This window comes from Molossus molossus, unplaced genomic scaffold, assembly GCF_014108415.1.
Source record: "Molossus molossus isolate mMolMol1 unplaced genomic scaffold, mMolMol1.p scaffold_m16_p_9, whole genome shotgun sequence".
NCBI lineage: Eukaryota > Metazoa > Chordata > Mammalia > Chiroptera > Molossidae > Molossus > Molossus molossus.
The window spans coordinates 51,336,213-51,361,451 of record NW_023425403.1 but is presented as its reverse complement, the minus strand read 5'-3'; the positions used below and the strand labels follow the sequence as shown (position 1 = coordinate 51,361,451).

Here is a 25,239-nt window from a genome sequence, read left to right as displayed (position 1 = left end):
AGAAGCCCTTGAAGTTACCCTAACTACATTTGACTTTGGTTAATTTATGGAAAACCTGAAAGTCTAACTAAAAGGAGGAAGCTCATTGAATATTGTGCATTTCAATTAAATGTTTAAGAATAACTGAAACATTTAGATTAATTATGCTCGGTAGTTATAACAGTTTATTTTCAAATGGAAGGACGTTAAACAATTATATAAAATATCAAATTTTTATATTTAGCCTCAAAAATAAATTATCTTTGAAGCAATTTTTATTTATTTTCTCTTTATTTATTGATATAATCTATTCTATTTTATCTATTCTGTGGTAATCTACAGAATTACATAATTATAAAATTAGTAAAACTACCATGGTCACCTAATCCCAAACTTTGAGGTCTTTAGAAGGGGAATGTATAAACTTAATGTTGTTTTTTCTCTTGCAATATATGCAAAAATTTAAGACAAGAATTTTCCAGGGTACAGGTATAAAAGGGCAAACTCTTTACAAGAAAGCATAGTGCTGACAGATGGTTAAAATTGCTTTCCAAGGAAAATTTAGTGTTTGAACTTAAGAAAATGGAAACTTTCTTTGCTGGACCTCACATAATATTCCCAATGCTTATTGAAAGTCAGGAAAGATGAATGTGAAAATAAGATGTTCTTGAAAACATGGCTAAATAGGTAACTTTGAGAAATCACCAAAATGTACCTGTCCAGTTAACCATGGTAGGCCGTGCCTGAATTCTGTGTAGATGAAGAATAAGTCTGGAATCCTTGGAAGCCACTCTCATGAAAGCGTCTCTCTCACTGGTTCATGTGAAATGCCTGGGTGCTTCCTTAAGAGCTCCTTAAGCAATCTACACAGTTCAATTAGATTAAGTGTCTTTTGGATTTGGTGGGATAGTATGTAATGTGATCTGTTTGCTAGTTAGTATGATGAATTATACCATTATCATCTATTGCTGTGTAGGAGAGGAAAAGGATAAGACATGTAAGTTCTGATAAGAGAAAAATTAGTCTAAACTAAGTTTAATTCAAGAATTCATATCAAAGCAATAGCTATAACTTGAGTATTGGATGGCTAGGGTTATCCTCCAATTCGCACACACTGCATGACATGGAGAGAAGACAAGGAAGAAGGTAATAAATCCTGTTCCATCCATCCATTATTTCAGGGGAGATGTGGGACTTAGCATAAATCAGTGGCATATTAGATGAAAGGAAAAACAGTATGGGCAGCTTCAAAAGAAGGGGGCAGCTCTCGCCAATCCTGAGTACTCACCTCTGCAGTGATTGCTGAATTTTCCCCTTAGAAAGAATCTGCATGTGGAAATTCCAAGTATGCTTTCTAGTCTCTGTGTTTTCTTAAAATATGTTTTTATTGATTTTTAGAGAGAGAGGAAGGGAGGAGGAAAGAGAGAGAGAGAGAGAGATCAATTGGCTGCCTCCTGCACACCCCATACTGTGGCTTGAGTCCAAAACCCAGGCGTGTGCCCTGACCGGGAATCAAACTAGGGAACTCTAGTTGCATGAGACGATGCTCAACCAACTGAGCCACACTGGCCAGGGCATCTCTGTGTTTTCATATTTAAGAAATATTATCATAGATTAAATGATATTAACAATTACTTAATATTAATTATTATTAGATTAATTAATATTAACCATATTAGTGATTAATCATTACCACTAGAAATCAATTTAAAATAGTAAATTAATTTTCTTAATGGATTTTTGAGAGATTATGTTTATAAGGTGATATGCAAATTCTTATTAGAACTACTTTCCTCTGTTTATTTTTAATTAATGTAGAATTTTTTCTTTAATATCTGCATAGAAACTTACTATAGATTATTCTGTCATCTGTGAATTCAGTAGCCCTACTATCATTTGGGACAAATTTTGCATCTCTTGTGAAGGATAAAATATGAAATATGTTGTTGAAATTAAGTGTTACCAGATATACTCTTCTAGTAATTCTATCAACAATTGACCAGTCACTAAATACCTACATCAAAATTTTTAAAATGAAAGTAAACTAGATTGGAATCGATGCCTTCCTAGTGAGATTTTTTGGCTTTGGCCAGTTTCTACTTTCTTTTCTAAAGGTCTACAAAGTATCTAGGTTTTCTAAGATTGACGATTAATTTATAATACTGACAATTTTTCTTTCTCAAAATCAAGGCTGCATTGACTTCTTGCTGGCTTAGTAATAGTTCTCGTTTTTACCAATTTTTCTCAAGGCTTATGGCTTATTTACTAATAATTTATTTGATGCCTATTACGTAGAGCTCTTGATCTTCTGTGAGTGGGATACCTTACCCACCTTCTCTTTCTGTTATGAAAGAAATTCATCATTCCCTGCCAGCCCTCTTGACGGTGTCCCATCCAGTTTAACAATTATCTTCCTCAGCGCATTAGATCAGTCACTCCCTAGTTTATCCTCATGCTCCACATTGCCAAGAATCATTATCTGTTAGAAATTTTGTGAATTTCAGCCTCATTTTAGTCCTGGCCTTCTTGACACATTCCATACAAAGGCCTGCCAACCAAATGTATTTGTTTTTTGTTATATCCCCAGCCTTTTGCCTTTTGTACATGTATTTTGTTTTGTTTTGATGAAATGGGTGTTTTACAGAGAGTCTCTGTTAGTTGTGTTGGTTTCTTTAAGAATTTTTCCATCTTCTTCCTTGGCGTTATTTGTTTTTGTATTGACTGAGTGTTACTCTTAAAGCCTCTCTCTGTCTTTCACCCTTTTTCCTTTTCATTTGAAAACGGTTCCTTCCCATTTCGAAAGCTCTCAGGTGTTCATTGGAGGCGGTTTCTGAGAAGCGTTACTTTCACCTTTACCCATCGCTGTCCTCCACCCATCAGTGAGAAGCGTAACTAATAGATGTTCCCTCGGAGAAGTACATGAGTGCAGACACTCTAGCAGACCTCAGGGCGTTCAGATGACATATTAACTGCAAAGCTTCGCTTGCCCGCCTTTGTATGGAATCCTGCTGCTCAGGGTTTTAATGGAACATGAAGGGTGGGTGCAAACCGTATTAGTGGATCTGTGACTTACGAAATTCACTTTGATCTGTATAATCTGTAATTTGTATTCAGTTGAAAAATTCTTCTGTACATTTGTTCAAAAAGAGAAAACAGAGATCTGGGTGATGCCTGGGCATATGTGGGTGATGGAGGAATAGGATATGCTCTAAGAATGTAGCTACCCTCTGGAGGCGGTTGTATTTTACTGGAAGCTAGAGAGCTCACAGTAATGAAACTGCAGGCTGCAAAGTATACACACCATCTGCCATAGGAAAAAACACCACACCTATCCTGGGTTTGTTTGTTTGTTTCACTATTTCTGATTCATGCAATTAGCTAATGACAGTGAGATTATTACACATTCCATCCATTAATATCCTATTATCTGATTCACTTTTGATTTTAATTTCTTTCTAGTGCATGTGCATGTGTTTCTTTACTGTTTTGCTATGCATTCCCTTCTTGGCCAATCAATTATTTGGGGAATTATTTTTATTTATTCAACATTCAACAAGTTATTTATTAAGGGCCTGCTACAATATACTGAACAAAACAATATTTGCCCTCATGGAGCTTACCAATTCTATTAAGAGTAGACAGGCTATCATCAAGATAGGTGAAATAAACATTTTCTTATGTGGTGAAAAGCCTTAAGAAGAAAAGGAAAGCAGGCAGTGAGGGAGGGAAAGCTGTGAGCAGGGATTGTGATTTTAATTTTTTTTTTTTCTTTTTTCTTTATTGATTTGAGAGAGAGAGGAAGGAGAGGGAGAGAGAGATAGAAACATCGATGAGAGAGAACATCGATTGGCCGCCTCCTGCTTACCCCGCACCAAGGGATGTGGCTCACAACCTGGGCAAATGTCCTGACGGGGAATCGAACTGGAGACCTCCTGATGCATGGGTCGACACTCAACTGCTGAGCCACACCGCCGGACAGGGATTGTGATTTTAGATAGGGTCGCCATGAAGGCTTTCTTTAAATAAGTAGGTGACAGACGTGCGGAACGAGCCACGCGGCTCTGGGGGAAGAATGTGCAGAGCAGAGGGAACCTCCAGTGCAAAGACCCTGAGTTAGGGAGAGCCCTGGATACTGTCCTCTGAAACGAGGAGGTGCATGCTTTTATTCTTTTTTTATCCTCACCCGAGGACATTTTTGCATTTATCCTCAGAGAGAACAGGAGGGAGAGATGGGGAAAGAGAGGAAGAAAAACATGGATGTGAGAGAGACATCACCTGGTTGGCACCCACATGACCCAAACCAGGGCGGGGACAAACCACAACCAAGGCACATGCCCTTAGCGGGAACCGAAACCTCTCCAGTCCACAGGCCGATGCTCTAACCGCTGAGCCAAACTGGCCAAGGCGGAGGTGCATGTTTTTAGAGTAAAAGGGAAAGTCTGTAAGGCAACAAGGGGCAGATCATGGAAAGCATTACAAGTCAGTGTAATGACTTTGGCTTTTACTCTTACGTGGGATGGAAGCCACAGAGCCATTTTGAGGAGAGGCACAGCAAGACTGATCAGGAAAACCCTGCTTGCTGTGTTAAGAACAGACTGAAGGAAAACAACAGCAAAGGAACGGGACCAGTTAGGAGATCAATCTAATAATCCATACAAGAAATAGTGAAGGCTTGGACTAAGGGGATAGTAGTGGGGATGGGAGGAATATTTTAAAAACAATGTGAATGTTGAGTTAATGGGATTTACTGATGGATTAAGTGTTTAAAAAGATGGGAGACATCTGTAGTAGTGTCAACAATAAAAAAGTAAAAATAAGGAAATAAATAATAGATAAATAGATGATAGGTAGGTAGGTAGATAGATAGATAGATAGATAGATGATAGAAAGAAAGAGAGAGAGAGAGAGAGAGAGAGAGAGAGAGAGAGAAAGAAAGAAAGAAAGAAAGAAAGAAAGAAAGAAAGAAAGAAAGAAAGAAAGAAAGAAAGAAAGAACACTGCATGTTTTTGGCCTGAGTTTTTACATGAAGTTTCTATTAACTTCCAGCAAAGTGTGTTTGGGGGAGATTATGAGGAACTCAGCTTCGTCACATGTTAAGTTTAAAGAATTGTGATTAGATTGAAAATGCTACAGCTGGTGGCATTTCTTCACTCACCTTTTTATTTTAAAACAGAAAACATGATTGAATAATGAAGAGTACACATGATTAAATTTAGAAAACTTATATTCTTTGACTCAACAATGGGTCAATAAGACCTGTTCAATTTTGACCAAAATATAAAGTCAACAATGACTAAAATGAGAATATTTCCTATAAAATAAAATGGTCAGATTTGTAAAAGCTTGGCGATGTGAATTTCACTTAAACCACATGACATTATTCTAGAGTCTTGCTAAAAATCATCAAACAGCCCTGGCCGGTTTGGCTCAGCAGTTAGAGCATTGGCTTGCAGTCTGGAGAGACCCGGGTTCAGTTCCCGCTAAGGGCATGTACCTCGGTCGCAGTTTGTCCCCGGCCCTGATTGGGTCGTGTGGGTGGCAACCACTCGATGTGTCCCTTTCACGTCGATGTTTTTCTCTCTCTCTCTCTCCTTCCCACTCTATCTGAACAAAATATCGGAAAAATGTCCTCGGGTGAGGATAAAAAAAAAAATCATCAAACATACTGCTTTTGGAATTCAGTGCTAATAGATACAATGAATATAGATTGGTCGATGTGCTGAAGTAGCCAATAAGTATGTCTTGATTGACAGTTAAGGAAATGTATCCCTACATTTCATTAGGCTATGTAGTGTAAGATTTCTATCTCACTGAGATGGCCATTATTATGATCAATTGTGAGTTCAAAGAAATGGGTTGCCAAAATGCTTCCTGTTCCAGTACTAAAGATTTTTCATATTTCTTTGCCTAGAATAACAAAGTTCAGACTGGTAGTTCTTTCCAGAATGTGAATTTCTGTGGGTGTTGAAAATGTTGGATTGTGTGTTGTGTGTGTATATGTGTATTATTATTAGGACTTAGCTATATCCTAACATTTTTCAGTAAGAAATAACACTTGTGGCAAATTTTTTAGAGCATTGAAATGGCATAAATTAAAGTGTAATTCTTATTCTTTTTTTTGAGAAATAATTTATCACTTTATATTGTTAAATCATACCCCATTAGTCATGAAACCCAGACCTGTATTTAAAAAGTAACAGTCTTGTGTTTAAAGTATATTCTTTGAACATTTCAAAGAATCTTAAGCAAGTCTTTATGTGACATTAAATTGTTAATTTTACCTTGTTATTTTAGATCTATGGTCGGAATTCATTCTTTGGGCTGAAAGTATGTGCAGAGTATGCATTCCTACTCAGCATGCCGATAATTTAGGACAAGGTTAATAGAGTGGTTTTTGTGAGGGGAAAAAAGCTGTTTTATGAAAAGCCTTTTAAAACTTTGCCTTATTTTATTCCCCTGAACTGTCAAATATGTTTCAGATATTTGTTGGAAATCCTAAAGTGCCTGCATATTAATTTTTAGATAGCATATTTTTCCAGATTGGCATTCCCCTGGATAACAGCCATTCCTGAGAACAGCATCCCTGGAACATAAGCTACTTTGACTATTAGTCTGTGTAATAGTGGGAGTTAAGTAAGCTTATAAGAGAGAATGTTGAGGAAAAAAAAATCTGGCCATGTAGCTCAGTGGTTGAGCATTGACCCATGTACCAAGAGGTCACCGGTTTGATTCCCGGTCAGGGCACATGCCCAGGTTGTGGGCCAAATCCCCAATGGGGGACATGCAGGAGGTGGCCAGTCGATGTTCTCTCTCATCGATGTTTCCATCTCTCTCTCCCTCTCTCTCTAAAATCAATAAAGAAAAAAAAAACTTTTTTAAGAAAAAAAAGCAAGATACAAATTGGTTTCTTTCCGGAGTTCCGGTCCTGGGTAGGGTGAGTGGGTGAGCTCTGGGCCAGGAAGTCATCCTGACATGTAAGACAGTTCTGCCCTCCTCAACACACGTTCCACGTTTGCCATGGCGTCTCTATTTCTAGGTGAAGGAGAAAGGAAAAATGAGGCGGGGGAAAGGGTTTCTGTCGATGGTGTGGAAGTTGCCCACTCCAGGAGTTGTGTCACAGGGCCACACCCACTTGCAGGAAAGTCCAGGGACTATACTCTCCAGCAGAACATCCGCATGCCCGGGAAGGACAGAGAATGAATCTGGAAGGGCAGCTGGCAGTGTCTGCCATGGGCTTAAACAGCGTAAAACAAACTGCCCAGTCAATTACGTATGTATTCTAAACAACTGTCATTTTTTTGAAGTTGAAAACAAATCCATTTTACATAAATATTTTTTTCTATTTTAGGCTCTACTTATCACATGATTATACTTGTATCACAGAATAGTCATAGAATTTCACTTAGTACCAATGAATGAGCCTAAGACACCCCAGAACCAAACCAGAGTCACTTTTGAACCTTATGTTGTTCTGATTTACCTAACAGATTTTCCCCATAAGTGAAAGTACTTAAAATTTTGCTGTATTTACATTTTTTAACCTGGAGTTAAAACTATCTCCATCTACTTTTGTTAAACGATAATCAGTACCCGGAGAGAAAGCAGATAAATGTTTTTTTCCCCCCAGTCCAAACAGAAATACAAAAGAACCATTGATAATCCAAAGACATAAGAACTTTCACCTCTCCTCCCTTTCCTCCGGCTAGTCTGTTTAATTTTAAAAGCAGAAATCTTGCTTTTACAAAATATACCAGACAGGAATTTGTTCAGATTCCTCAAAACCAAGCCAAGAAAAGTTTCAGAAAGTTCAGACATGTGTGGAAGAGTGGAAAGAACATAGTTTTGGAGGCAAGCACAGATGCGTGGTGATACTGCTCCAGCTCCCTGTATTCTGAGTGTCCTTGGGCAAGTTTCTTAGCCTTGCTGAGCCAGAGTTTCCTCATTTATAAACTAAGAGTGATAACAATTAACTTGCCAGTTTGTTGGTATGGAATAAAACCATATAAAGGGCCTAGCATTAACAGGATGGTTCACTCTATCTGAGTAATCTAAGAGAGTCCCAGGGAGCTCAAGGTTATCATTTCTCTGGCTATGTCGCCAGAAGTAGTCCGTGGTTTCATGGGCAGAAACTGTTGAAAACAACCCAGGCTACCATCCCTCTGTCCAGAACCTAACCCTTCTGAGGCATGAGATTTTTTTTTCCATGAGGCCAAGGGGAACAAAGCACCCACAGATCTCTGTAATGTTGGCAAGAACATGGAGCTGAGACTCTGCTCTGGCTGAGAAGCTCATGGCAATGACGGCCCATGCTTGCTGATTGCCAATAATGTTGATGGAATAGCATGGGCTCCAAGCCTGCCCCATACTTGTCTCTTCCAGAAACTAGAGGTATCTCTTCAAAAGCCTACCTTTTATCTCAGAAATGTCAGTGGATTCTCAAAGGCCAAGAAAGTACACGTCCCCTTTCAAGGAAAGTCTGACGGCAACAGGGCGTGAAGGCATGAGTGGTGGGGCAGGGTCCAACCTACAGTGGCCCCCCCTCTGTAGGAACAAGGCTTGTCCTGTTGGGAAGCACAGCCTCCATGGGCCCTTCCATTTGTTCTCCTTGAGCTGAAATATCCCTCTGGGACAGGAGATGAGTCTTCTACATCCCTTCAGTGTGACGGCCACATAGTCCCACAAAGGAGACATCAGGGTCCAGAGAGAGATGGTATCTCTTCAGGCATCAGAACTGGGACCACCACACCAGAAGCTCCCAGCACATGGCAGCCAGAGCTGTGGAAACAGCAGGAGAAGGAAGCTTCCCTGGGAGGCTGCTGGAGAAGGAAGTAGCAGCAGCAAGATCACTTGGGTCGATCGAGGCAGTAGCAGGACAGCACAGTGGTGACAAGGATGTTCGAAGGACTGTGTCCCCAAATCCTGCCTCTGCTACTTTCTAACCATGCAACCTTGAGCATATGACTTAACTTGCTTCTGCCTCTGTTTCCTCATCTGTAAAATAGAGTTAATAGTACCAGGGCAGCTGTGAGGAGTAAATGAGCTAAAGCCTGACCTGCTCCCTGGCCAGTTTGGCTCAGCAGTTAAGGGTCGGCCCGCGGATCAAAGAAGTCCAGGTTCGGTTCCCGCCAAGGGCACGTACCTCGGTTACAATTTGTCCTCGTGTGAGTGGCCACCACTCAATGTGTCTCTCTCTCTTCCTCCCTCTCTCCACCCTGCTCTATCTGAAGATGAATGCAAAAGGGTGAGGATAAAAAATAAATCGATAAACAACGCCTGACCTGCACCAGCTCATTTCAGGTCTCCACCACTTCGGTGAACAGAGTGTATTATAGTGGGGGATGCTGGCATTTGGCCCGGAGATGCCAGGTGGATGCTGAAGCCACATGAGCAGTGGCTGTAGAGATGAAGCCAGCCTGAGGGATCACCATGGATAGCGTGGGGGCAGGAGACCTGTGAGCTCCAGCACTGAACCTTGAGGATGTGCCGATGCAGAAAGTAAAATAACGGATTTGCCCACCTCAGTGAAGACCTACATGGGGTCACATGAGGCAACAGAATGTGGGTCTGGCAAGGAAGAGAGAGTAAAGCCACCAGGCTAAAGTGATGATCTGGAGAGGGAGGTGGGAATGGGCAGCACTGCAGTCAGGACATGGCTGTGTCTGCCAGTGTGAGAACCATGGGGCATCTCTAGGTGGCCAAGCAGGTCTGATGTGGTGGCATCAGGAGCCCTGGAAGCTGGTATGGGTTGCCAACGGGCCCCAGGCACTAGCTCTTCCTAGAAATTAAGGTGAATAGTCCATGTTTGGAGTCCCTCCAAGATGGCAGATGAGCAGGCTGGCCAGCTTTTGATCTGCTGACCTCTGTAATTGCTACTCTTAATAGACCCTGTTTCCTCTTTGACTGTTTCCATCAGCCCCGCTCTCTGACCTGCTCTCCACTTCACTATTTTCATTTGCTCACTTAACCTATATGTATATGTTTTGCCAGATTGGCTTCTGTTTGCGTGATAAACCAGGCAGTGAACCCTAGGAATATGACAGGGAGCAAGACTGGGCCACTGCTCCTGTGGTGCTGGCAGGTTACACAGGGAGAGAAAATAATAAACTGTAAACTGAAAGTTTTGGCAAACTTTAAAAAGTACTGCATTTTACAGATAAAATAAGATAAATAATGCACTTGAGAGGATTGGTGCATCCCTTAAATCCAAAGCTTTTGGGAAAAAGAAAGCAAGAGATATTGTTGGGTGTGAATTTGCTGTGCAACTAAGATTAAACGTTGAAGATCAGTCTTTTGACTGTCATGTCCTTTTAAAGTAGGAGATAGTCAAGAATGCTAGGTCAAAAGGTGGGGATTAAAAGGCTGGAGAAAGTAAATGGGCCGAATGAAAGAGCCTTCTCACTGAAGTGGCTATGTAGATAATAAAAGTCCTTGTGCTCCTTTAAACTTCAGTAACTTGATGATAGAAGTCCATAAAGGCAATAGCATATTTACTCAAGTTTAAAAGAATTACAAAATACAACTACCATAGTAAGTACTTATTTCCAATCCATCATTAAGCACCATTAATGAGAAGGCAGAGAATGATAGTGTGAGTCAGAAAAGAGATTTGAGTAGAAGATTCAACTCCATTTTTCACCTGCCCTGTCCTCTCATTTATAACCGCAGGGTAGTTGAATGAATCTGTTATGGAGGTTCATGACAACCCTCTGTCAATAAAATAATTCTGAGTTAATAAATGATAATTTTTTCTTAATAATTAGATGTTTTAGATGATTCCTTATGTCTTTAAACTGAGGTTATTAAAGTACAAACAGCTACCTTAGTAGTGATTTGTAAGATGTACATGCACACACACATTACACAAAAACTTAAGAATACCCTACATTGATTGATGAAGAACAATGAATGAGATTATATACCTGCTGAATAATGAATTAAATAAAACACTATTAAAGCTTTAAATAATTGCTCCATATTACAGACAAATTTCTCTCTGTGTTGGGTAGTATTAGGTAGTGTTTCCTGGGATGATCTTTCTATAGTTCTCTTAACAAGGAATAAAATGTTAATATCATCCCATTAGGCACAGTGCAAATGTCTGATTGCTCTCTTAGTGTCACGAGGGATGATTGCTGACCAAATGTGGTCTTGTCTGGTGGAGCAGTCTTGCCAATGTGCCTAATGGGAGTGTGGAGAGAAACTTCATTCCAAACATAAGTAGGCCAGATCATAGCTGTCCAAAGCTCTCTGGCTTTGGTTGTTTGTTGTGCTATTATATAAAGAAATACTTGAAGCATATCCTGTGAATGACTAATTTTTTTCCTTTCTCCTTCTCCACTGTCTTATTATCAACATATTGTCTGTGTCTAATGTTGCCTTAGAGTTTGCTATGAAAATCAAGCTGTAAAAAAAAAAAAAGCAGCTATTAAGGTGTAGAGAAAAAAAGTTATTAGTGAATACAAATGACATATGGCACAGTAAGATTCTGACACAGTGGTTTGGGCCAACCCAAATGGCTTCATTATCACAGTTTAGCCTCACTTTGGGTTAATGATGGTCTCTTTATCCCTGTGTTGTTATTGGTGAGTAGGCCAAACTGTGGCCAAGTAGGCAAGATTATACTGAGCAGAGATCATGCCTTTGTACATATTAAATTAAAACTCTCACTTTAATAAAATGTGCTCATTTATCTGTGCTATTTCTGATCTATATCTTAAATCAGAAAGAAGTTATTTTGGCTTCTTGCTTTTGCTCCTGTTATCAGCAAGATGAAGTTTTTCTAGCTTCTTACTATTTTATAACACTCCAACATGTAAAGAGCTTGGAAGTTGTCAATCCTGTTCTCTCAATATGAAAAAGCTAAACAATTCTGAAATCAATAATGCTGCTTAGATCTAACAGAGAATAGGGTTTACAGGACAAACTGCTGCATTGAAATTCAGAGAGAAAGAAAATCATAGCTTCCCAGGAGCAGAAGTCACTAAAGCCAGGCTGTAATCGACTAATTGCTGGAGGCTCAGCATGGACTAGTTTAAGAGATAAAAATTCTCCAGTCTTAGGGGGACCCCATGCTCTCATGAGTTTTACCTCCAGGAGCCCTACCAGGTTCTTATGATGAAGATCAGAGAAAAATTCCCTTATGCTTCCTGCAGGGGGAAAAGAACATAGACCATTTTAAAATAAGCCCAGAGCGCTTTATTCTTCATTTGAAAAGTCATGCCTTGAAGGAAATCTCTGTTCTCAGAGCCTCATCTGATAAAGGGGAAGGACAGTTAGATGACTAAAGTTCCCTCTGGCCTTCCTCTATCACAAAAGCTAAGAAAAAAGAGCTAAGAAACTGCTGAAGGTTACAACCTAGGACTCAGGCTGACTGAAAAAAAAAAAAAAGAAGAAGAAGAAAAGAAGATTTAATGATAAACTTATAGAACAGTTTCCCTCCCTAGTACGTTATCATCACATTAGCAGGGCTCCAAAATAATAGCTGAATTTTAACTCCAAAAGCTGCAACACAGAGATTCCATTTAGTAGGAATTTCTAGGGAAACCTAAATATAGCAGGAGAGAGAGAAACTGGGACACTAGAGGAAACTGAAGCCTCTGACGTCTCTGTCCAAGATGCATTACATTCAGCCTAGCCCTTAGTCAGAAGAACATAAAACCTCACATTAAAGACCTACCTACCTCAGTTACTATCACCTAATACATCATGTCCAGCTTTCAACCAAAATTTACAAGACATGGTAAAAGGCAAATAAAAACACAGTCTGAAAAGACAAAGGAAGCATTAGAACCAGACTCAGATATGACAAGGATTTTGTAATTAGTAAATAATTTGGAATTACTTTGGAATTTAAAATACTTTGTTTACTATGCTAAAGGTTGTGAAGGAAAAGGTGACCGCAGGTAGGAACAGATGGATAATGTAAGCAGAAAGGTGTAAGCTATGAGAGAGAAAGGAAATGTTACACATAAACAAAAACACTGTAACAGAAATGAAGAATGTCTTTAGTGGGCTTAATAGTAGACTAGACACAGACAAGGAAACAAACACGGAGATTGAAAAGATGTCGATAGAAACTTCACAAACTGAAATACAAAGAGGAAAAAGAAACTGAATGCTAAAAAATGGTGGGGCAATGATGAAAAGTCTAACCAATATGTAATGAAGATACCAGAAGGAGGAGAAGAAAAAGAAAGGAGCAGAAGAAATATTGGAAGTTATACTGGCTGAGAATTTTCAGAAATTAATGACAGACACAAAACTACAAATGCAGGGATCTTGGAGAACAAGCAGAATAAGAACCAAAATATCTACACCAGGGCATGTCATATTAAAACTCCAGAAAAACAATGAGAAAAATCTTGAAAAGAGGTGAGGGATAAGGTGGGGAAGTAACACCTTACATATAGAGGAACAGAGATAAGAACTATGTTGGTCTTCTCTTTAGAAGCCATGTAACCAAGAAGAGAGTAAAGTGTAATTTATAATTAGTTTTTTCTTTATTGATTTTAGTGAGTGAGGAAGGGAGAAGGAGATAGAAGCATCAGTGAGAGAGAACACCAATTGGCCACCTCCTGCATGCCCCCCACTGGGGATTTGGCCCACAACCTGGGCGTGTGCTCTCACCAGGAATCGAACTGGTGACCTTTTGGTGCATGGGTCGACACTCATCCACTGAGCCACACCAGTCAGACTACTTTTCTTCTTTTTAACTGATCTCATATGTAACTGTTCAAAATAATAGCAGTAGTGTATTAGGTGATTATAGCTTACGGATAGGTGAGATGAATAATAAAAGCAATGTTATAAAGCAGAAGAGGAAGGGACAAGGAGTACTTTATTATAAGGTAGGTACACTCTCTATTAGGTGGTACAGTGTTATTTGAAAGTGGATTTTGATTCATTTTAAATGTATATTGTAAACTCTAAGACAACCGCTAATCTTTTTTTCTTCAAAGATTGTGTGTTTCATTTTTTTGGACTACATTTTTGTTGTTGTTGTTAAATTTATTGCGGAGACATTGGTCAATAAATTATGTGGAGTTCAAGTGTAAAATTCTATAATAAATTATCTGTAAGTATAATTAATATAAGTGAGGAGTAAAAATGAAATCATATAAAATACTCAAAACCAAAGGAGACAAAAAAGAAAGAACTACTAGCGCACTGAAAGAAAACAGTTATAAATATAGCAAATATTAACTCAATATTGATATATATGTATATAAATAATCACTTTAAGTGTGAATGATATAAATATAACAATTAAAAGACAGAGACTAAAAGAGTGGATAAAACAGATAAGGGGAATGGGGATAATGAAGGGTAAAGGAGGGACAGTATATGATTCTGGAACAAGATTTAACTTTGGGTAGTAAACACAATACAATATACAAATGATGTATCACAGAATTGTATACATAAAATCTCTACAATTTTATTAACCAATGTCAGCTCAATACATTTTTTTAAAAAAAGAAGTCCCCAACCATATGTTTTCTATAAAAATCCATTTAAATTATAAAGACACCGGATGGTTAAAAGTAAAGATATACTATGATAGCACTAAAGAAAACTGGAATAGCTATATAAATTTTAGATAAAGTTGAATTCAGAACAAAAACAAAAATTATCATGAAGAGGAGCATTACATAATTACACAGAAGTTAATTCTCCAAGAAAACATAATAAACCTTAACATGTATGCGTCTAACAACAGAGCATCAAAAATATTAGTTCTTGCCCTGCCAGTATGGCTCAGTGGATTAAGCATTGTCCCATGAACTGAGAGGTCCTGGTTCGATTCTCGGTCAGGGCACATGCCTGTTCTGCAACTGATAGATGTTTCTCTCACATCGATGTTTCTCTCTCTCTCTCCCTTCCTTTCTCTCAAATAAATAAACAAGCAAACATATTTTTTTTAAAAGATAGCAGTTCTTCTCCAGTTGATATATAGATTCAACATATTCCCAATCAACATCTCAGAAATTTTTTATTGGTATCAACAAACTGAATTTCATATGTTATGTGGAAAGGCAAAAGTACTTGTCAACATTATACTGATGAAGAACGAAGTTGGAGGATTGACACTACTTGAATTCAAGACATAATGCTATAGTATCAAAGAAGAGTGATATTGGTCAAAAACAGAAAATAGATCAATAGAATAGAACAACCCAAAACAGTCCCACAAAGGAACAAAGGGAATTCAGTGGAGAAAGGGTGGATTTTCAACAAGTGATGCTGAACTACTGGACATCCACATGCAAACAAATGAATCTAGACACATCTATACCTTTCACAAAAATCAACTCAAATGACTTACAAACCTAAATGTAAAATGCCAAACTATAAAATTTTAGAAGATAACATAGGAGAAAAATCTAGGTGACCTTGAGTTTAGCAATGATTTTGGTTTTGGCAACACCAAAAGCATGGAACATGAAAAAGAAAATTGATAAGTTGCACTTCATTAAAATTAATATTTTTTTCTGTACAAAGGACACTTAGGAGGATACAAAGACAAGACACAGACTGAAGAAAATATTTGAATAACACATACCTGATAAAAGACTTGTATTCAAAATATATACACAACTCTTAAAACTTGACAATAAAGAAACACACCACCCTATTAAAACATGAGAAAAATATCTGAACAGACATCTTACCAAAGAAGATGTACCCATGGCAAATAAGCATATGAAAATATATTCAACATCATATGTAATTAGAGAATTGCAAAGTGAAACAAAAAGGTACCACTACATACCTATCAGAAAGGACAAAATCCAGCACACGCATAACACCAAATGCTGGCAAGAACGTGAGCAACAGGAGTTCTCATTCACTGCTGATGGGAGGAGAACAATGGTACAGACACTTTACAAGACATTTTGTCAAGTTTTTGTTGTTGTTTTTTTTACAAAGCTAAGTCTTACTATGAGATATATTTTGCTTGATTTTTGAGAAAATAACATTTATTTAGTGCGTTAATGTTTGCCAGCAAGTATCATCATTGCCCTAGTCTATCCATGGGAAGCTGAGGCCCACGATGGTTAACTGGCTGACCCAATGTCATATAGCTAAGAGGTAGTGGACAGTTTATTAAGGAAGGTAATAGAAAGCTAATTGTGGCTAAGTGCAGGTTTTGTTGTGTTTTGTTTTGTTTTTTAAGTCAACTAACTGAAAATAGATTTCCAAGAAACTTTTTTGATATGAAATCATGTCTCCTCAAAGGTAGAAGGTAGCAGTTATCTGTCATGACCTCTCTTTTGCTACCCTACACCCAGTTTACATGGAGATCGCCCTGCCAGGGGCAGGGAGTGTTTTCATTGGCACGTGGGCTCAGCGTCCTTGGAGCTGTTCTGCTTTAATACCTAAGCTTCCCTGCCAATGTCAGCATCCGGCCTTGTCGACACTCTTTTTTCCATTTGTGAACACTATAGTTAAATCTTTAACCTCATCTTTTGTAGAAGTATTTTATGTTGAGAACTTGCAAGTTTAGAAATTTTCTACATCTAAAGAAATAGGTTTCAACTAAGAATCTTTATTATTTATTTTTTAAAAGTGTAACATAGAAATATAAACATATATATGTTTTTTCTATATGGCCTTTGATTTCACAAGTGAGGGAAGGTCGTGCCAAAGAGTGTTTAACTGTGAAAACGAAAAAAAAAAGAATTAAGCTAAGTTTCAGCTCAAAAACATAAGGTTTATGAATGCATTTTAAAGTGCTCAGAAGAAAAGAAGTCCTTTTTGTTTGTTCCAAGTTCTGGAATAGCAAATAAAAAATAAAAAAAAACACTTTGCTTTGTTATTTCAAAGGCCACATGGCAATACTCAGGCTGAATGTGTATGGATCATTGGCTGCGCATGTGAATGAATTGTGTAATGATTATTATAATCATTAGGTTATCTCACAGCCTATTAGGGGAAATACTTGCTCTAATTATCTTGGAAATATATTTTAGTAAAATTAAACATGATTTCAAAGCATAGAAAACATTTTTCATAAATATTTTATTCTTTAGAAACTGACATCATCCCAGGTCATTTAAAACTAGCTGCTTTATTGTTCAATAAACCTCTGTAATTCAGAATAGGCTTTTGCTGCTAATGCTGATCTACGGACTTTATTCGTATCTCATGTGTGTGAATACACTCAGCCTTAGTGACAAAAGTTTACTATGTTGAATCCAGATGTCCACTTTATGAATACATGTCTCTTATTGGTGTTTGTTTTTATTGTCTCATGACAACCAGATGTATTTTATAATAACCATTGTTGGGTAAAATTTACCACCACAGATCCAACTTTTGGGATCTGAAAGTACAGTTCATATGAAAAGTTCATGGTGAGGAGGTGTGGGCAAGTTTGGTGGGAGAAAAACATTTTAGAAAATTGCAGTGAGCCTGGCTGGCGTGGCTCAATGGTTCAGCGTTGACCCATGCACCACGAGGTCACCAGTTCAATTCCCGGCCAGGACACATGCCCAGGTTGTGGGCCTAATCCCCAGTGGGGGGTATGCAGGAGGTGGCCAATTGATGTTCTCTCTCATTGATGTTTCTCTCTCTCTCTTCTTCTCCCTTTTTCTCTCTCTAAAAATCAAAACAGAAAAAAAAAGTTGCAATAAATCTCACAACTAACCATTGGGCTCAAATATTTTAAATACATGGTTAAAATCTATATAAGAGATTTTATACCAGGGAACAGGGAAATTACCAGACAGTGGAAGAAACTGAGAGTTCACCAAAACAAAAAGAAAGAATTTCAATATAGATTTTGTTTTCCAAAGGTGACCTCGAGCTAAAAGCCATAGTTGAATCTGAGAAACCACCATGCTGTTTGAAATGTGGTTGCTGCTGTTTAGATTCCATTGTTGAGACTACACCTACCTATGTCGTAAGCCGTTCAACAGATTTCTATTTAACACCCTGCTTCATGGTCCCGACAGAACCAGAGTCATGAACATGGACTACAGATGAGTCCATTTTCTTCTGTTTGTCCATGAATCCATAGGTTGCCTCAACTTGATTTAGACAAAAGTCCTGAAAAGCTTGCAAAATGTGCATTTGTGGTTTGCCTTGGAATAATTCAGAAAGTACCACTATAATTTTTTGGTGAGGAAAAATGCCATTTATTTCATTCAAAATATGTGATCCTTTCTTTTTAAAACTTAGTTACTATACTTGTAATAACTCATTCTGAAAACTAAGATTTCCCCTCGGGATACATGTGTGTACAAACAGTCATTTTATAAAATTGCGGGAAGTGAAAAAGAAATTAGATTTTTTTTCTTCCAATGTGTAGTGGTTGAAACTAAAAACTAATACATTTTAATGTAATGGTACTATTGAGCTATGTAACAAATACTTTATGTTAACAAATGATGTGTCTTAGGATCTAGACTTTTAGCCTTCAGAAATCTTTAATGATGAATAAAAATTCAAATTCAAATGTAAGCTATTGTAAATATGGCCCAAAAATACATTTTAGGTCTCTCCTTTGATTCAAACAGTTTCTAATAAGCCAAAGCAGAAATTTTTATAAATCTCACAAAATAATTTGCATGGCCTTGAGCTAGGCACTGTAAGGCATAAGCTACAGTATCAGAAAGACTGTCAAGTTAGAGGAGTGGTCCTTAACCAGGGCAGTGTTCCCCACCGGGGATACTGGGCCATGTCTACAAGCATTTTTGGTTGTCACAACTGAGGGATGTTGTTGGACTCTAGTGGACAGAGGTCAGGGATGCTGCAATGCACAGGACAGGCCCCCACAACCAGGCATTATCCAGCCCCAAGTGCCTCTAGTGTCGAATCTAAGGAACTCTTGTTTAAAGTGTCAACTAAGTCAGTGGTGCCTCTTTGATGGGTAAATTTATGTCCATTGATACTTCAGGATTTAAATAAAACAAATTCTATCTGAATTCAGACCTACAGTACAACTTACCTTTGAGTGGATTCAGCAAGTTTCCCTTTAAACTAGACCAAGCTCTTCTTTTCTATTCATTCTGTGGTTTAACAAGAATGTTGCTCTATGGAGCAGTCTTAGAGTTTACAAATAAAATTTCGGTGGGGAACAAGTCATATGTATGCAAGCATAGCCTAACAAATGAAAAATAAGGAAGCCCACCCACCCCATCTTGAACAGGTTGTATTTCTAATGATGGAAATGTGCAAAGATCAAGCTCTTTATGTGTTCTCTTAATGGGCCACATTTCAGAATTGACTGTTTAGTCATTGCAACTTTTTCTGAGAAAATAATCATCTATTTGGAGTTTAGGATGGGGATTATATCCTTCCACAATTAAATCTACTGGTTAAATTTATTGAGGTACCAATAGATCACAGATATTCATGTGCGGTGGTGGACGAACGTGTAAGTTTCTTTTCTTTCCAACTGAAGGAAATATTCAAACTGGAATGTAATAAGTGTAAAGTCAACCAGCTGAGCTTTGAAAAGGGTGAGATTGAATCAGAGTCAGCTTGGAGGAACAGAAAGAACAACTTAGAAAAGTTTGAGGGAAACTGATGTTCTTGAGTGACAAGAATGATGTCATTGTGCACTCCACAAATGAGATTTTTTTCCCCAGGCAAGAAATGAAGCCAGACAATCAGTTCAGTCTCATAAGAAATATAACAGGCTAGAAAGGTTTAAAGAGCAGATAACAAGATAAGTATCGGTAGCAGGATGACCCAGGTAAAATCAAGGTCATTCACTTAGAGGTGTTGTAGGGACTTCTTCCACACTCCTGTAGCTTGCTGTGCTTTGCAAAGCCAAGGATAGATTTCAAAGGGACGGAATGTTAGCCAGCATTCAGTGCGATGAGTTCTGGCCTGACCTGGGATTGGGCTGCCTCAGAAGGTGGTGTGTTCTATATCATGAGTAATTAAAATTCAAGAATGTTGCCCCGAGAGTCCAAATATTGAGAGAGAGGAAGAACTGGATGGTCCTAAAAGGATCCCTCCTAGTTCTATTAGGAATTCTGAGTGTTGGATGAAGCTTATTGTTCCAACTAGGGCCTGGTGTGCTTACTCATTCTTATTCACAACAATGCAGGCTATTTCACTAACTCTAACTTCTCAAGTTCTTTTGCAAAAGATCAGGCATCACTCTCATGAGAATAGCACTGAAGATATTTTGTGTTTGAAGAGGAGTTTAATGGTGGAACCTCAGGTTAATAGCTTATTAGTTATCACCACAATTTTGTGGCCCTGTCATTTGAAATTTGAATGGCTCAGTGGTATTATGTTACCTATGACTAGGAGAAACAATGGGGAATATTCCCAGGACACAGTCAATTTTTCACTTTTTTTTCCATGAAAAAAAGAGGCAGAAGATAGCTAAGCAGTAAAAATAATCCTTAAGATAGACAAAAATAAAAAAATAAAATAAAAGCCCTGGCCGGTCTGGCTCAGCGGTTAGAGCGTCGGCCTGCGGTCCAGAGAGACCCGGGTTCGGTTCCCGCTAAGGGCATGTACCTCGGTTACGGTTTGTCCCCAGCCCTGGTTGGTCATGCAGGTGGCGGCCACTTGATGTGTCCCTTTCAAATTGATGTTTCTCTCTCTCTCTCTTCCTCTCTCTCCCTCCCACTCTATCTGAACAAAAAAATGGAAAAATGTCCTCGGGTGAGGATAAAAAAAAACAAAAAAGATGGGGATAAAATTTTGTTCAGAACTATAAAAAAAAGTCCTCTACTATATCTCAATACATGCAGTCTGTAGAAATTTCCAAGGTTAATTCTTTTTTTAAATGTAGGCTTGTGGGTCTTCTTATCCAAGTAATTCAAACCATCAATGGAAGATGTCAAGAAGAATTAATGAAATTAGGGAACTTGATGAGCTAAGTATCAATGTTGTGATTTTGTTTCTTATACAACTCGAATTTGTGCTTTGAGAGCTTGGGAGTCAGAAAATAATGCTATGCAAGGAGCTTCCTAAATATATTTTTTGGAACAGGTGTCATTGTTCTCTCGTGAGAGAATGAATTTCTATTCCTAGGCACTATTGTAGAATCATTATTCATTTAACAAAAATAATGTGGTCTTTTCAGCTAGAAATTTTAGTTTCATAATTAAGATGGACTAAATGTGTACTGTAGTGTATCTAGAAAAAATATTTTGTACGTATTAATGTAATATTTTCTAGAAATTTTCCACGATCAATCAAACAATAGAGGAACACTTTGCTGTTTACTGTATATGTAGCATGGACTTTTTAATTTATATATGTGTATGTGTTTTAAGTGAATTTTGAAAATCAGCAAAACATAAAGTCAGTTACAAAATAACTTTTTTTGTTTCCAAATATATAATTAAGTAGTATTTATGGTCAGAAAGAATTGATAAGAAAGCAAATATGCCCTGGCCGATTTGGCTCAGTGGTTAGAGCATTGGCCTGTGGTCCAGAGAGACCCGGGTTCGGTTCCCCCTAAGGGCACATATCTCGGTTGCAGTTTGTCCCCTGTCCTGGTTGGGTCGTGTGGGAGGCAGCCACTCGATGTGTCCCTTTCACATCCATGTTTCTCTCTCTCTCCCTCCCACTCTATCTGAACAAAAAATGGGAAAATGTCCTCAAGTGAGGATAAAAAAAAAAGCAAATGTGTCTTAATAGCATAATAATTGTTTAATTTGTCAACAGTTCTTGAGTGCTTCTCAATGCCAGACTAGAAGTGAATGATAGTTTTATCTGAGAGTGCTCATACCCAGTGAGGGAGGGAGACATGTTACAATTCAGTGTGATAAGTAACGTGATACTGTTATCAGTGGAAGTGGGGTATCCCTTTCCCCACTGAGTGTTGGGTGTCAGGTCCTTAGGATAACTTGAGAAAAAGAATTTTCTAAGACTCGCACAGGAGATTGAGTGATTTTTATTTGTGTGGAATCACATCCCTGCGTGTCTAAACCATTTCCCTGAAACCAGTCCTGGAAAAGGTGCTGCTGGGGATGCAGCAGAGCTAAAAGCAAAGCCAGGATCCAAAGTTTTCTTCCCATGGTGAAGATGTTTCCAGCACAGCATCAGGCTAGTTCCAGCCTATCAGTCTATTGTGTGGGGTCCACATGGCCGTGAGCCTTGTGGGCGAAAGTAGGGGAGTGTGTCCCCTTCAACAAGAGAGCCAGGAGCCCAGCTCGAAAGAGAGAGGGAACTCCTTTGTTTAGGAGTTTAAATATCTGAAATCTTTCCACGCTTGCTGTGGCCACACCTACTCTGGCCAGTGACCTGTTCCAGGTGTTTCTGACAGGCATGTACCTTCCCTAAGTCACCCAGACTTTACTGGGCATGCCTATGATATTTGCCTTCCCTTTGCTCCTTTCCTGTTAATTAATAACCAGATTTATTACAGTAGTATCAGTACAGGTGATCTCAGGGCTCTCCAGAAGGACTGAGAACAGGCACCTAGTGTGGACTGTGGGCAGAGGAGGTGAGCTGGGCTGGATAGCCACAGAGTAGTCAGCTGAGAGGAACAGAGAGGAGCACAGGGGCGGGGGAGCAGGTAGAGAGACTGGGATGTGCAAAGTAAGTTTGAGCAGCTACAGATTCTTTCGCAGCTTGTCCACTCTCAAAGACTGTCATAAATTTCATTTTTGTCAGTTTAAATATTGCTCAACAATTGGAAAGTCTTCAAAATTGATTTTATTTTCATACACTGCAAAGTCAGGAGTAGAAAACTGATGAGGAAAGACTGCCTTACTCAATTGCCTTTGCTGCAACTCAGGAAAATCTTCAAAGCTTTTGACCCAGTGTCGTTCATACATATGGGAAACACTTTCTTCAGCCGTCAGCATTTTCCTGGGGAGGCTTTTGGTTGCATTTTTATAAAATCGCATCTCTCTGTATCAACAAACCCTGCTCTTTGAGCCACACGGTGTATTCCTACTTCTCCCTTTTTTGTGTCATGTTAGAAAAAATAGAGTAAAAAGTTTCAAGATTAGAGCAGACTGTTTCACTTACTTACAAATAGTATCTTCCTTGTAGAAGTAATAAAGAGAGATCTGGGCAAGCAGAGGAAGGATAATTTCAGTGTTCCTCTCAAATTTATTCTTATATTGACAAGCCCCTTATTTTACCTGTATGTGCTCTATTGGTAAAGCTATTAAACTTTAATGGTAATTCATAATGGATTTTTGTTGCCACACTTCTGCTTTAGTTCAAATAAGGAGAAGAAAATAAAGGATATAAATTTCTTGTTTTTTGTTAAAATTGCCCTTCATATTCAGCCCACAAGGGCAAAAATGTTGTACGTGTTTAGTACATACAAATCACTAATGGAGTCACTTCTCTTTCCTGTTAACACTTTATTTTTTGTCCATGTTGTTCTTTCTCTTAAAAGTCATCTTCTTGCTTGAGTTCCTCAATATACTATAAACTTAGCCACCAAAGACCCTCAGAAAAAAATTAACTTTATTCAAATTAAAGTTAATAAGAGAAAATATGCTGTTTTTGAAGTCTCAGTCTTAAGTAGGAGAATATCCAGGTAACATAGTAAAGAAAAAGAGTTTAAGACCTAGACTTGTTGATGTGGGTTCGATATCTGGTTCTATCACTTTCTATCTCAGACAAATTCATTAACTACTGACCCTAACTTTCCATTCCTATAAAGTATGATTGAGCCCTGACCGTGTGGCTCAGTTGATTGGCCATTGTCCAGTGCATGAAAAGGTCGCAGGTTCAATGCCCAGTCAAGGGAGCATGCCCGGGTTGTGGGCTCCATCACTGGTGGTGGGCATGCAGAAGGCAAGCCTGTCAATGTTGTGCTGTCACATTGATGTTTCTCTCCCTCTCCCTCTCCCTTCCTCTCTCTAAAAATCAATAGACTCTTCTTCAAAGAAAAAAAAAATGTGCTTGATATCTTCCCTTTTACCCATCTACTTACCTATCTGACAAATTAAACAGAGATTTCTTTAACATTTAAGTATGTAAAAGAGCCTTGAAACTGTTTTATAAATACCAGTTGTTATGGCAAAGACAATCAGTGTATAAAACATGATTCTTAAAATGAGAGACAGTATGTATATGAAGTTATATTTTATACAAAGTTGCTTAACACAGATTAGTGCATAATAAGCATTTACAAAATTGGATTATGCTTGCTTTCTGTCTCTCAGCTTTCCTTTCAAGTATATTTCCCATTTGTTCCCATTTACTGCTCACGTTTTCTGCTGTTCTGCATGTGTTGGTGTTCACTGATGCTCTGATTACTCTTCCTGCATGCACAGGCCCAGAGAGACAGCCAGTCCTCAGCCAACTTCAGTGACCCCCTTCTTGGTTACATTTAATCATGTGCATATTCTAGTTTTCAGTATCTGTGTGGTTAGAGCATATATAGGTGGAGATTGTGGGGTTTTTTAATGTGTTTTTATTGATTTTTTTAGAGAGAAAGGAGGAGAAAGGGAGAGATAGAAACACTGATGAGAGAGAAACATGGATTGGCTGCCTCCTGCACACCCCTTACTGGGGATCGAACCTGTAACCCAAGCATGTGCCCTGACCAGGAATTGAACCAGCGACCTCTTGGTATGTGGGACAATGCTCAACCAACTGAGCCACACAGCCTGGCTGGAGATCAGTTTTATATCCTATAATAATTTAACTCATAAATTTATAGCAGTGGGATTTATTGAAGAACTAATTTTACCAGTTTTATGAATAATAACATATATCATATTTGTCTTATAAACAACTCTAATTTAGTATTATTTCTGTTTTATCATAAAATAATATCAAGCAATAATTTTTTATTTTTATAATAATAGTACTAAAATTTATTAAGTACACACCATATGCCAGCCCTTTAAATAAACAAAATCATTTAATCTATATAACACTTGAGGTATGTGTTATTTTTTTCCCCATTTTACGGATGAGAAAACTAATCCTGTCAGGAGGCAGGATATCATCACAGTTAAATATGTACACCTTTTTTCCCTTAGACAAATTACTTACCTTATTTCCCATCTGTGAAATGGGAAAATAACGCATCTCTCATAATGTGACAATTAAACACTGTCTTCTCTGAATGTCACTTTAGGTTCTCTTTACTATATGTTCAAAAATCTGCCTACATTTTTATTGTTTATTTTCTTTCTTTTCATTATCACCAGTATTTTCTCTTTTTTTAAGTGTATGTGTATTGTTTACACTATTACAGATGCCCCCATTATTCCCCCTTTGGCCACCTCTAGTCAGCCCAGGACCCCTGTCCTCTGGCCATCACCACACTGTCACCTGTGTCTGTGTGTCAAGCATATATGTTCTTTG

At 38.3% G+C, this 25,239-nt stretch overlaps 1 protein-coding gene across 1 annotated transcript in view; it reads left to right on the top strand.

The window, feature by feature from the left end:
* NALCN (sodium leak channel, non-selective) overlaps positions 1-25,239 on the top strand; it is a 275,008-nt gene that overhangs the window by 56,174 nt on the left and 193,595 nt on the right. The gene's annotated exons all lie outside the window — the stretch shown is intronic.